Below are 14,623 nucleotides of genomic sequence, written 5' to 3'. Positions count from 1 at the left end.
TATCACTTTAATCATTTTCTAAATAATATTGTATCTCAGTGAAATAAAAATGGGGTTTTCTCTACTCTTGTATCATCTTTCATCTGATTCTTCAAGAATTCAACATATAGTTTTTCTCAAGTATTTCTATAAGTGGATTATCTAAGCTAGGAAGAAGTTAAAATCGCTTAACTAACTTCCCACAGGGAGTTAATGCAGGTGTAGGCAGAGTCCTAAGCTCTGATTGAGAGGTGCACTCATCTAAGAGAAACATCACTGAGACAACAGTGATTTTCATTTCTCAGTCATTGCTCAGTGTTTTGTATATCTGTACCAAGAGGAATAAACTCTATCAGGAATTTATCAATAAATTTCATTTATTTTTAATTTAATAGACTGCCTCAGTCCATTTTTTGTTTGGCTACAACAAAATGCCTGAGATGGGGTAGTTGATAAAGAACAGAAGTTTATTTCTCATGGTTCTGGAGCCTGAGAGTCCAAGATCAAGAAGCCAGTAGAATTGGTGTCTGGTGAGGGCTGCTCTCTGCTTTCAAGATGGTGCTTTGTTGCTGCATCCTCTCCAGGCGAATAATGTAGTATCCTCACATGGTAGAAGAGGAAGAATGGGAAGAGGGTTCTCCCTCCAACCCTGAGTCATTTTATAAGGTGCTAATGCCATACCTGACTTAATCACCTCCCAAAGGCCACACCTCTTAATATCACCACAGTAGGGATTAAGTTCGAACATGAATTTTGGTGGAGAAACGAAGACTCAAACCATAGTATGGACAATTCGAACTGACCAGTCATCTACATGGCTTGGTAATCAATGAGATTCGACAATTTTACTGGCTTTCTGTTAGAATTGCATAATATTCCATGAAAAGTTTGCATTGCATTCTTTAAACAGGCCTAGAAAAGCCTTAGAATGAAAGCAATGGGAAGCGTGGGCTTGGAATAGACAGACCTGTTGAGGTCTGGAAGCAAGGATTAGGTGATGGAATTCGCAGACTCAAGAGGGCCTCAGAACAGGGAGTATAGGCAGCCCCCACTCCCAGCTTTGATTTATGGTCTGTTCAAACGAAACATCTTGCATCCTGAATGCCACTTTGGCTGAATTTCACCAGAGTAGCAATTCTTAATCCAAAGCAATCAAGAAGAATTTGCTCAGTGGTCAAACAGCATTTTTCTACTTGGAAACCATGAAGGTCCACTGTTGCACAATATTCTTGAGCAAACAAGGTAAAGGTGTCTACAGGAAAGAGGAAAACCAGTAAATGTACCAGAGTAGGCCGGGGTCAGGACAGTTCATTCACCTTGCAGCTGCCATTCCAGCCTAGTCCCAAGGTGGCAGATTTAATTTTGGTTAATTCTCAACTTTTCAGGAATGTATTATCCAATACTTCCTCTCTGCCTCCAAAGCACTTAGTCCATATTTCCATTAACATCTTAGCCACATTCTATCCTTGTTAGTAATTTATTCACCTATTGTCAAAAATAGACTTTAAGCCCTTGAGACTGTGTTTTCATTTATATTTTTTCAAAGCCAAATGGAATGCCTGGTACATATTCGGTACTATATATTGTCTAAAGAATAAAGGTATAAACCAATGACTGAAGTCCACCTGTATTCTGATTATGCAGTTACAAGATACTTTGAAAGAATAAATATAATATTTGCCAATGCAAAGATTCAAAACAGGTGTGTGATACAATGTTAGAAGACAAGATACAGCAAGTGGCTCTTTTTTTTGCTTAAAAAAAAAAATCATTATCTTTATATTTGAACAAATTAAGAACAATTTTCGTTCTGATTATTCATTACCTAAACTCCTGGCCACCTGGGTGACTGGAATGTCGAAAGGCATATGAGTTTGCATTATTTAAAAATATTTTCTTAAAGCTCTTTGGGATATTAGTAAGGTCACAGAAAAAGCCAGTGTCACAGGTCAATTTAAATCCTCTCTTTTTGTCCATAAAACTTTCCTATATGAAAGGAAATCATTTGAATTCTTACCCATCTTGAATCATTAATCCCAATAATTTTTTTACTAAATGTACATTTTTTTTTTTGAGGCTGGATCTTGCTCTGTCACCCAGGCTGGAGTCTAGTGGCACAATCACAACTCACTGCAGACTCAACTTCCAGGGCTCAAACAACCCTCCCACCTTGGCCTCACAAGTAGCGGGAGGTGTGCACACCTGGCTACTATTTTAATTTTTCGTAGAGACAGGGTCTCATTATGTTGCCTAGGCTGGTTTTGAACGTCCAAGCTCAAGTGATTCTCTGACCCTGGCCTCCCAAAGTGTTGGAATTACAGCCATGAGCCACCACGCCCAGACTGAATGTACATTTCTTATTTCCAATTAATCTTATGAACAAAATCATGCCAATTATAATGGATTCCTAAGTTTCAGTTACTCCCACTACTCATTTATATAATGGCAACTTAAAAGGCGAATTTATATACTAATAGCATATTCACAGGCCTCTGTGTTGAGAGGAACTTGTATTTCAAATGAGAGGCAAAACATCTTTTTTCAAACCAGTTGGGAGGAATTAATTTGAATTAATGGGATTTTAGGAACGAATCTTTAGACAATTGGGTGTAATTGGTTAATAATATTTAGAGCTGGAAATAATTGGATCATAACTTTCAACAGAGAAAACTCTGGGCTACAGGAGTAGTGTTCCTTAGTCTGAGATTCAGTATCAACAGTTGCGCTGCTTACTCATCAAAGAGATTTGAGGATGGGGGCAAGTGCAGAAGACAGTAAGAGACGCTTGCCACACAGCATCTCAGAAGGTCAAAGTTAGGACTCAGGAGAAATAGATGAAATCAAGATTGTGATCAATAAGGTCAGGTACTTTTATTTCTTAGATGTAATGATGGCATTTATGAGAAAAGACTGATATGGACCTAAAGTGGAGAAGAGAACCTAAATGAGAGAAGAGTGGGGCCTGGGAAATGAAACAGAGAAAAGGGTACTTGTTTCTAGGGATCAACGGACTGTCCCTCACCCCCAATTTTGGGGTGGTTTGAAAAATAAGAGAAGCACTTTGAGTGGTGGTCCTTGAATTCTCAGTGGGGACCATGGGCTCCACCCAACATGAGAGGATGCTTTGTGATGTAACTAGCACTTTGACAAGCTCACTGCAAGACTATTCTGTTTTGTTAAGATGCTGGTCATTTTCTAGATGGGAACATCAAGCTTCTCATCTTTCTAGATTTTGCCTGCCAAAGGACTGCCGTCTCAAGGGCAAGAATATTTCTCTCGGCCTGAGACTCTACTAAGCTTAGGGCCCTCCAGGTGGAAGGGGAAGGATGAGTTTCCAGAACTGTCCTTAGCTAGTGAGACAGAGCAGGGACCCCTCTTGGGGACTTGTAGCCACTAAACCCCACAATAAGAATGTAATTAAAGGAAAATCTTGAGTTCCTTCAAGGGAAATTGCAGGCACCTAGCTAGCCCTGAGAAGTAAATGAGCAGCTTGACAAGAGGGTTATAGTTGCTTAAAATGTATCCAAGGAAGTTAGAATCATGAAATGTTTGGTTCCTCCATAGAAACTAAAGACAACATCGTAACCTATGTCCCTTAGTTGTTTTTCAGAAACCTGGACCCCATTCCCCCCAGTGGATCTCCTCCAGATAAGGGAGAACCAAAGACTAAACTCTTTGTTCTAAATTTCTTCCTGAGGGGCCTGCAGGAGGTCACCCCGCTGGGCCAAAACATTCTACTAATCCCACATTTTTAGATGACGCTTTGCTTTCTTAACTAATTGCAAATCAGAACATCTTTGAATTCCTTATGATCTATGGGCTCTTGCTTGGAGATGTCCTGCCTTTTTTGGTCAAGCCAATGTATAGCATCCATGTATTGATTTATGACTTTGCCTGCAACCTCTGCCTCCCTGCCTTAAAAAACTCTTACCTGTAATCCATCTGGAGGTTTGCGTCTTAAGCATTCACTGCCAATTGTCCTTGCTTAGCACCCTGCGAATAAGCGGCTTCCTTTCTCCTACTGCAAACCTCCGTGTGGATATCTGGTCTTACTGCGCCGGGCAAGTAGAGTCTAGTTTGGTTTGATAACACTAGGGGCAGGGAGAGTGTGCGTTCCTACTATAGCCACAGTAAGACCCCAATGCTTGAGGTGACTTGGATGAGTTCCTTGCAACTGAAGGAGTTGAATGAGAGCGGGCATGTTTGCACGGCACCATTCCTGGTGTCCAAATTATATTTGTTGATGGGAACTGAATTAAGTTTAACTGACCTTCCTGCCTTTTCCTCAGAGATGGAACCTGTGAGAGAATTGTTGCCGCTGCTACTGATGATGGTCAAGATATTTAAATCAAACGGCATTTTAAGGTTTTAGCCCTTTATTTCATTACAACCATCGTGACGAGGTAAGTAGGTAGCTACAGTTGCACATTCCAGCTAAGGTAGCCTCCCAAATTTCCAGAAGATATCTAGGCATGCAAATTAAATTCAGCTGAATGCAAATGCACTTTCCTGCTTTGTTTCAATGTCCTGCATATGAAAAAAAAAAGAGAGAGAGAAAGACAAAGAAAAGGCCTTTAAACATTTTCCATCTTTCTAGCTTTTCCATATCTTTCTGACTGGCGTAGTTCAAATTAGTATAATTCTTAGATACTATTTTAGATCACTTCTTCAAGTCAATGCTCTTAAGACTGATACTGTCAAGGAGCAAAGGCTAAATCCGATATATTTATTCAGTGTTGAAGCTGCTGGAGCCCCTGTAACAGAGCCTGGAACTCACTCAATAGTTTGTTGGATTTTTTTAAGTGTGCCTGGTCTTATAGGTCCAAATGCCCAGTTCAGCCAATGATTCTGCCATGAATTTAATCCCTTTTGGAATTCTCTTACTGGAATTTCTATCCTAGACGAAGGCATGTGGTTTGAAAGATTTATTGGTGGCAAACTTCGGTTTTGCGAGAGAATCTGCTATTTAGAAAATGCAAAAGGCATCTGGTGCACAGTCTGGTAAATAAGTTGAGTAATCTAACTTTTTAATCTCATTCATATGTGATTAGAAATGAACAAGACTAATTTTCTGATGCCTTTCTCCATAAACTATTATCTGAAAGCAATTCTAAAACAGAAATTCCACAGATGTTTTGAAGAATGGTGGTACCACAGAATATGTGTATATCTAGGTGGGGAATCACCTTAAATGGAATTGCATTCCCATTATGCATATTTTTTAAAAATCTTATGAAGCTTTGAGACTAAAACACAAAATTCCAAGTGGTCCTTATTCCATATTCACAGGCACTGGCTGGAGTGGGCCCGACTGCTGTGATGAGTTTGAGTTCGCGGCCATTCTTGCAGAGAGGATGGTGCTAGTACCTTGGCTTCTTGAGCCAATTATGTTTTTACTGGAACTGCAGTAACGAGCTTCTGTGCTACCTATTAACTTCCTACATGCTGAGATGAGAATAGCTTGAAGCTGTGGAAAAATGCTGATATACTTAAAATAAAGAACCAAAATAGCCATATAAACAAACCTCAGGGAAGTTTAACCAAGAAATTATTGCCAAATAAATCTGCAGCCAGTCAAAATGCTGAATATTTTATTTTGAAAAGGAACTATATTTTTAGTGTCTGCCATGCATGTCAACACTCCACTTTTATAATAAGCTAAACTCTTCATTAAAAATCAAAGGCGGAAGTGACCTTTTTACAAACCCAATTAGCCGCCCATGCATTAGTGGAAGCAGAAATGCGCGTGACTGCTGGATCACAAACACCAGGTTGGGACACGTGTAGTTCATAACAAAGACGCAAAAGGGTCTACTGTCAGGTGGGAGCTCCATCACAACTGTTGGCTTCTGTGGGCCCTTCCCACAAGAACAAAAGATGAAAAATAAAAGTAAACTCTGGTCGTGTTTCGCGGTAGTTCAGTAATCTTTTCTTCTCTCCTTTCTCCTTTTGTGTTCATTTTATTGAGCTCACTGTTGTGAAGTGAAAGGCTGAAGAAACTAATTTTAAGAGCAATACGCATCCATCTTAGATAATTTGGAAAATAAACTACTAATCAAAAATAAAATAAAAATTACCCATTCCCCACCATTCAGAAATATCACTGTTAACATGTTGATATATTGCCTTCTTCTTTTTATGTGTTATAGATAAATAATTTAAAATACAACTAGGAGGATGCATATGATTTTGTCTTTTTCCCTTAGCATATTATAAACATTTTTCTATGTTAGTAAATAGTCTTCAAAAAGATAATTTTTAAAGGCTGCATAATAGCCAACCACATGCATAGAACATAAATTTTTCATTGGGATTCCTATTAATAGACATGCCGCTTCTTTTCAGTTATATTAATACGTATCTATAATGAATACCTCTTTATAACATTTTGTGAACTTGTATTAGTCTGTTTTCACACTGCTAATAAAGACATACCAGAGACTGGGTATTTTATAAAAGAAAGGTATAACGGACTCACAGGTCCACAAGGCTGGGGAGGCCTCACAATCATGGCGGAAGACAAAGGAAGTGCAAAGGGACATCTCACATGCATGGCAGAAGACAAGAGAGCCCGTGCAGGAAAACTCCCCTTTATAGAACCATCAGATCTCGTGAGACTTATTTACTATCATGAGAACAGCACAAGAAAGACTTGCCCTCATGATTCAATTGCCTCCCACTGGGTCCCTCCCATGACATGTGGGAATTATAGGAGCCACGATTCCAGATTTGGGTGGGGACACAGCCAAACCGTGCCTGTACTGTTATGACTGTTTCCTTAGTATGCATTCTAAGAAGTGAAATTCCTAAGCCAAAGGGATTATGTGTATGTTTTAGCTAATAAGTTTCTTGTTAAAAATAAATTATGCTTCTACATAAATAAATATTGAAAACTACTATAATAACTACTCCCCACAATTTACTTTTCTTTTAAAGATAAGCATTATCCCTTGAACCTCAGGATCATTAGTCCCATCTCTTATGGGTTCCTCCATATAAAACCAAACATGATACACAGATTCCCTGACATGGATAATTCGTCTCTCACCTCATTGCCTGCCAGAAGGAATATGGGAGAATTTGCTAAGGGATTCGAATGTATACCCAAGAAATGTTGCAAATATGTTTGGGGTGCCTGAAAAGGTCAATCTCCATCCTTAGACAAGTGTCTACATAGACTTTGCTGAACCATGGGGCTGGGCATTTTACTTTTATAACGGTTAGATCAGGGGTATCTGACTCTATCTGAAGGACTCAGAAACCACAAAAGTTTGATTTAAGTGGCTAAGAGACTGTTATTCCATAAAGGTGATTTCTTCTAGAGGACTGAGCTGCAGCAGCATTTTTGGGCCATGAGGACTGGTGAGGAAGCAGAGGAGCCAGAGGCAATCTGCAAAGGAAGCCAGAGGAGGGAGAAAAGGCACAGGAGGAAGCAGAGAGACCATTGTGGTGGGAAGGGAGAGAAAAATAGAGCAAGCGTTTAGTTACCAAAAGATTTGATTTCCTGTGTATAATCTTCAAATTTCATGAAATGCTTCTCTCATCTTGCAATAAGTTCCCTTTTACTCAAGCTGACTGAAATGTGAGCAAGTTATCCTGACTCAAATAATGGGACTGATGTTGATCGATCTTTCCACTGTGGCAATCTCAGGCGCATGCTCTTTGTTATATGGCTAGGAGCTGGTCAGTATATGTTTTTTTAAAACAAGAATGTATAAGTGCTGAAAGTACCTTAATTTGAAAATGTTATTTTGTCTTCCCTGTAGATAGGTCATATCGGTCAAACCACATGCTGACATGTGAATTTGTTCCCACCAAATGAGTCAGTTGAGATTTTAAAAAGCAAAAACAAAAAACTCAAACACCTCCCAGTTGTTCTGGAGGATAAGAAAATGAGCTAGTTGGTCTTACTGGCTTGTACTAACAAAAAATAACCCAAAAAACCTGGCTTCAGTATATTTAAAACAATAACTTTAGTTGTTTCTGTTATCCCAGCGGGAACAGAGTTGTAATAAACTGCACATTGTCTGGATTGGTGTGATTTTATTTTTATTTATTTATTTATTTTTTAAATTTTTTATTGGATTTTAGGTTTTGGGGTACATGAGCAGAGCATGCAAGACAGCTGCGTAGGTACACACATGGCAGTGTGCTTTGCTTTTCTTCTCCCCTTCACCCACATTTGGCATTTCTCCCCAGGCTATCCCTCCGCACCTCCCCCTCCCACTGGCCCTCCCCTTTTCCCCCCAATAGACCCCTGTGTTTAGTACTTCCCTTTCTGTGTCCATGTGTTCTCATTTTTCATCACCCGCCTATGAGTGAGAATATGCGGTGTTTCATTTTCTGTTCTTGTGTCAGTTTGCTGAGGATGATGTTCTCCAGATTCATCCATGTCCCTACAAACGACACAAACTCATCATTTCTGATTGCTGCATAATATTCCATGGTGTATATGTGCCACATTTTTCCAATCCAGTCTATTATCAATGGGCATTTGGGTTGATTCCAGGTCTTTGCTGATTGGTGTGATTTTAACCTGGTAGTGGGATAAAAAAATGTTTGCTGCATGGTCCAAAGTTGAAATGGCAAGAACAGAGTTCCTTCTTATTCACATTTTCCCAAGAAGCTCTCTGTGCAGAGAAAAGTGTGATCCTGGAATGAGACAGCTGAGACACACTTTGAGAGACGTTAGCCCCTGCTCATTGCTGCCTAGATAACGAATATACTAGAATTAAGACAAGAGTCTGGAGTGGCTTTGGCTTTTACTTTTATTTTGGAATAGCAAAATATATAGATGAGGAGAAGATGATGCAATTTTTATAGGAGAAAAGAGTGAAGGGACAGGGTGAGGAAACAAAAATAAGCAGAAGCTGTTGCTTCTCTTTCCCCATCTTCTTCCAAAATTGAAATGCTGCAGTATCTCAGGCACAGTTTTCTGTAAAAAGGCGCAGAGATGGTGTCTTAATCTGTTTTGGGCTGCTATAAAAGGACACCTAGAGGCTGGGTATTTTGGAAAGAACAGAAATTTATTTCTTGTAGTTCTGAAGGTGGAACATCCAGGATTGAGGGGCCGGCATCTGGTGAGGGCCTTCTTGCTGAGTCATCCCATGGCAGGAGCAGAAGGGCAAGAGAATGTGAACACATGGGAGAAAGCAAGCAAGAGAGGGCCAAACTCGCTTTTCTAATAAGCCCACTCTCACAATAATGAACCTACTCCCATGATAGCAACATTAATCCATTCATGAGGGCAGAGCTCTCATGACTTAATCACCTCTTAAAGGTCCCATCTCTCAGCACTGTTGCATTGGGGATTAAGTTTCCAACACATGCACTTTGGGGGATACATTTAAACCACAGCAGATGGAGATTTACATGTGGGAGGATCATGAGGAAGCACTCTTGGAAACAGCATCTGTAAGGAAATAAATGAAGCAGGGCTGGGAAAGGCAGAAGTGAAGTTGCAATACAGCTACAACAGAGGTCTCAGTTGATCCCATGTTTTCTGGAGCCGGGCTGTCCCTTCAGATTTAGCTCAAATTGAGGCAAGGGGAGTGGGCCTTATACTCTGCATCATCTACTAGTCATTGGATGTGGGTTGCTCCTGTGTCTGCAGCAGGAGGCATAACCTTGGGCAAAGCAGCTTCCATCTGCTGAGAACTTTTCCTGTGGAGGTTCAACTGTGAGCTCTTGGCAGCCAATGCTCCTGACAGCCAGAAGCAAATGCCTCATCCAGGGGGATCTGAGCAGTGCACCACAGTAGCCACTGGAGTCCACACCTCCCACCATTTGGGGCCACTTTCTTCATATAGTAAGTTTATCCCAACTGGGATAAGCTCCTCCAGGGTTCCTGGATAAATCTGCCACAGGTAGGTTATTAGGATAAAACTATAGCCCCTGCTATTGTACCTGGTCATGAGGTTTCAACTTATATGCAATTGTCTCTCCTATGACCCATTTTTGATTCCCTTCTCCCTTGGTTGAGGTGGGTTGTCTGGTATGAGCAGACTTCATTCCTGAAAGGTCTGAGCCCCTGGCCACAATTCCCTGCTTAGGCTGTGGCTGGGGAATTTGCCCATTTATCACTAAAATAGGCCAGGAAGTATAAAGAGATGCTTCATTGTATCACTCAGGTGCCCAAAATATTCCTTCCTGCCATATTGTATCCTTTCAGTCCCACCTCTGATAATCTGGGTCACTTTACCGAGATGATTTACAGCATCAAGTATGATGACCTTTTCCCTGTCTGCTGGTCTCTTATCATGAGGCTGTTGAAGTAACTGGGTGGCAGTTACAGTTTACGGTTAACTGATTCTGACTTTGTTACCTGGTGGAAGCCTTGCCCTCTGGGAACCAGGATCTATAGACCACAGAGCCAAGTGTTGCAGGGACGGGAAGTTTCAAGTCCCCATGCTGGAGTTGTGATAAACAGAGCTGCTTCTACTTCCACCCCTTGGTTCCTGGACCTGTGTTATAGATTACATCAGGGGACATGGCTCAGTCATATTTATTGATTTAGCATGTGTACAACATTCCAGAGAAGAGTGTTCCATACTTGCAGAGTGTCACTTCTAAGCTAGTGCCTCAGCTGCACCTTCAAAAAGCTGTTTACTTTTTATCTGGCACAAATTTTCTAGGTGGTACTGTATGTGACAGAACCAGTGGATCCCGTGGTTATGTGCCCCCTGCTATACTTGCTTTGCTGCATAGTAAGACCCTTGCCCAAGATGATGTTAAGCAAGATCCCATATCAATTGGTCCAACGTTCGGTAAGGCCTGTGATCGTGGTGATGGCTGAGGCTTGGCAGGCGGGAGAGCAAACTTGTACTTGAAATACATAGTTGCGCTCAGTCAATATGAATGACTGCTTATTCCTGGGTAGAAATGGTCCAGTGATGTCAACTTGTCACCAAGTGGCTGATCTCTTTGAGGGATGGTGCCAAATTGAGGGCTCAGTATTGGCTTTTTCCCTATAAGGTTGGCTGCAACAATAGCAGCACTGTTGGGCCCATATATAGCCTCCATGCCTGCCCCCATAGTCTCTGCCCATAAGCCCATTGTGCCAACACTTGGCATAACTGATGACAGAAGCTGGCTGTTGTCAATGGGTCAAATCATTCCATCTCCTTGGTTGTTTAATGAGTCTTCTATGATGAATGTTCTGTGATGGACATTAACATGGGCACCATGTTAATGGTGCCTCTTCTCCAGACCCCCTTGTCTCTGACCTTCTAAACTTTATTTTGACAGATCCAACCAACCAGTCATGTGGTTTATTACCGTTCATGATGCCACCTATCACTGTGACTCAAGCCACTCTCTCACCACATCATGGATGATTAAGTGTGCTGCCCAAAGCTCTGCCCACTGGGAGATCCCTCCCTACTGCTGCTTTCAGAGCCATTTGTGAGAGGGGCTGTGACACAGCAGTCACCCATTTTTACCTCACATTTGCTAAAAACCATCCATTGGTGAGCCCTGCTCAGCTTCCCTGAGCTGCTCATAAGTGATCCCCCTCCCCCATGCAGTCCAATTGGTGAGCTCAGGGAGAGTGCATGTGCGGCACTGTTGGATGTCAGATGGGGTTGGGTCACCTCTTCATGCAGCTTTGAGTGCTCTGATCCTGCTGTACCACTTCCGTCTTACAGCATATTGCTGCTGGGTTTGCCACTGAGCTTCTTAGTGAGGCTTGCTCCCTTCTGAACAGCTCTGTCCTTGCTGCTCAGGTGAACAGGCTTTTTGTCTACATATGGAAAATCCATTCTGGCATGCTCACCTCTACAAGCCTCTTCTCCCCTTCACCGTTTGCTGCGGCAGGTCTGGCTTTTCTCCTTCATTTATTGCAAATGTGTTTTCCCAGAGGCAGAGAGCCTCCTAGCAGCATGTCAGCATCAACTTCTGGAATCCTTGCAAGAGTGCTGAACTTTGAATTACAAGACGATGCTCCCTTATCAATGAGCCCTCCCTCCTTGATCAGAGTTTATCTTGTATTCCTTAACCCAGCACCTTGGAATCCAGTTCCATGCATGCCCCCCAATCCCTAGCTCTAGTTAGCACTCGTCAGCTCCTGTGGGTTTTTTAAAGTATAGAGACCCTGTCCTGTCTGAACAAGCTCAGCACTTCCCATGCTGGCTTACGTGACCTGATCCTAGTTATTGGTATGATTTCCAGGCAGACAGATGAGGGTAGATCCTGAGAGGCTCACGTGCTATCTTTGAGTTAGAGGATCCTGAAGTGTCTTCAAGCAAGAGGTCAATGACAGTCTTATGGAAGGCAGCAGGCTACTTCTGCGACCCCAGAGCACCACAAAGCCTGGGTACTTTTAAGGTTCTTGAGCGCATCAAGCCAAATCTTCACAGAGCAACTGTTTGGGTCCCCCACATACTCTTAATTTTTTGTAAGTAGAATTATATATTTTTTGCAATTCTGTATCCTCCTTTTTCCATTCAAAAATATTTCCGGGATATCTTTCTATGTCAACACATTTACATTTATGTTAGGTTAAACTATATGAAAAGACTGATATTCAAATGTTTTGAACCTGCGAAAGCAGCACTAGAGTTTAACCTAATGGAACTTATGGAACTTGTTTTTCCTGCAGAATTCCTATTTTGGTTAATGGCTGTTCCACCTCTCCAGTTGCTTAGGCCAAAAAACTTGGAGTCATTTTTCCCCCTCCTTACTCTTTTCTCACACCTGTAATCCAATGTGTCAGCAAATTCCATCTACTCTACCTTCAAAATGCGTCCAGACCCTACGTGTACTGCATCACTTTCATGGCTACCACTCTGAGTCATCATTTCTCACCTGGGTTATTCTAATAGCCTCCTCACTGGTAACCTTTCTACTGCCTTTATCTTCCTTCTAGCTGTACTTTAAAACAAAATTTTGTTTTTTGTAGAGATGGTTGACCAGGCTGGTCTCAAACTCCTAGCCTCAAGTGATCCTCCAACCTCGGCCTCCCAAAGTGCTGACATTGAGGTGTGAGGCACCATGCCCAGCGCTTTCTACCCATTCTTAACGAAGGAGCCAGAGGGATCCTGTAAAACATAAATAGATCATGGCTCCTGTCTGCTCAGAATCACCCAAAGATCTCCTGTGTCACTTAGAATAAAAGCTAAAGTCTGTGACAAACCCTTCGTAACCTGGCATCTCTGATCTTATTGCTCCTCTAGTTTACTTCTCTGCTTCTCACTTTCTCTTCTTATTCCACCAGTCTCCTTTCTGTGCCTGGGCACATCTGGCTTGCTCGTGCCTCAGCGCCCTTGCGTCTACTGTTCCATAAGCCTAGAAGGCAGCTTATCCTGGTATCCATGCGGCTCTCCCTTTTCTTCTTCACGTTTTTACTCAAATGCGAAGTATTTCGTCTATCTCATCTCCCTGTTTTAAATGGCATCCTTCTAGTCCCCTTCTCTGCTTTATTTTTATCCATAGTGCTTCCCGATATTTAACATATAATATATTTCCCTTACTTATTTTGTTTACACTCTCTCTCCACTAGAATGTAAGATCAAGCAGAACATTTTGCCCCCTTTGTTTACCTCTGAAGAAATTGGAATAGTGCCTGACATACAGTAACCACTCAAAAAAATAATATGTTGAATGAATGAATGAATGAATGAATGGATCATTCTCAATGACTTCATCATCTTTACAGATCTTAATTTAGCCAGTTCACTCACTGGTGGACATTTGTTTCAATTTGTTTTCATTATGAAAAAAGCATCCTCAAATATCCTTGTGAAAACATTTTTGGGGACAATCTTCTAATCCCAATGGAACTCACATTTCCCAAAAGAGAAAATGGAGTTGAATAACTACAACGCTTATAAACAGAACATTGTTTTGGCTTTATCTTAGGGCTACAAAGCTTGGAAAACACACATGAGAAAATAGATGTCAACTAAAGAACCGCAAGTACATTTCCTTCTCAAACGTCTAGGTGAGGTTTGTGTGAAGACATGCCGAAATACATGAAGGAAGTTAAGAGAAAAGTTCTTATCTTTCTCCTGTGTACAATCCATCCTCCCTCTTTGTTATTTACTGTCTTGGCAACAGTGGAGAAACTCTAATTTAACTTTGACTCCTCTTTAATCCCCACACCACACTCCATCATAGGGTGTCATCTTAGTGTGTGAATTCTGGTGCTTATTATCTCTTACATTTTTCTTCTCTGTATTTCCCTTTCCAGTCCCTGCCTACCCTATTTATCTCTCACCTTAGCCAAATCCCTGCAAAGCTAAAAGGCAAAAGAATCATTTCCCCAAACTATTTTCCCAAATTCTGCACCCAGAGGGATTCTAATCTGGAAACCTCCTTGCAGAATGAAACCATGTCACCTGGGGTCTGAAGCACATTGGGGTTAGGTCATTGAGAAATGTTTAAAGTAAGTTAGGACTGGGCACGGTGACTCATGCCTGTAATCCCAGCTACTCAGAGGGCTTGAGCCCAGGAGGTCGAGGCTGCAGTAAGCTATCCTCACACCACTGCACTCCAGTCTGGGCAACAGAATGAGATCCTATCTCTGAAAAAGAAAAATGTTGCCTCAACTGCATGAGTGATTTTGTTTATGAAAACATGTGAGACATTTTTGGGGGACCCCAGGAAATATTTGGATGGAATTTAGAGATGCCCAAGGTCTTGCACA

At 41.5% G+C, this 14,623-nt stretch overlaps 1 long non-coding RNA gene across 2 annotated transcripts in view; it reads left to right on the top strand.

Annotated features, from left to right (window-relative positions):
• LOC103792667 (uncharacterized) overlaps positions 1–6,884 on the top strand; it is a 45,713-nt gene extending 38,829 nt beyond the window's left edge. For both annotated transcript variants that reach the window (XR_004742147.3, XR_004742145.3), the window contains 2 exons: positions 4,269–4,382; positions 5,269–6,884. This is a non-coding gene — a long non-coding RNA (uncharacterized LOC103792667). The remainder of the gene's footprint in view (positions 1–4,268; positions 4,383–5,268) is intronic.
• The last annotated feature ends 7,739 nt before the right edge of the window (positions 6,885–14,623 follow it).

This window comes from Callithrix jacchus, chromosome 4, assembly GCF_049354715.1.
Source record: "Callithrix jacchus isolate 240 chromosome 4, calJac240_pri, whole genome shotgun sequence".
In the NCBI taxonomy this organism is placed as follows: domain Eukaryota; kingdom Metazoa; phylum Chordata; class Mammalia; order Primates; family Cebidae; genus Callithrix; species Callithrix jacchus.
The sequence above is the reverse complement of the archived record's forward strand: the minus strand, read 5'-3'. Positions and strand labels throughout refer to the sequence as shown.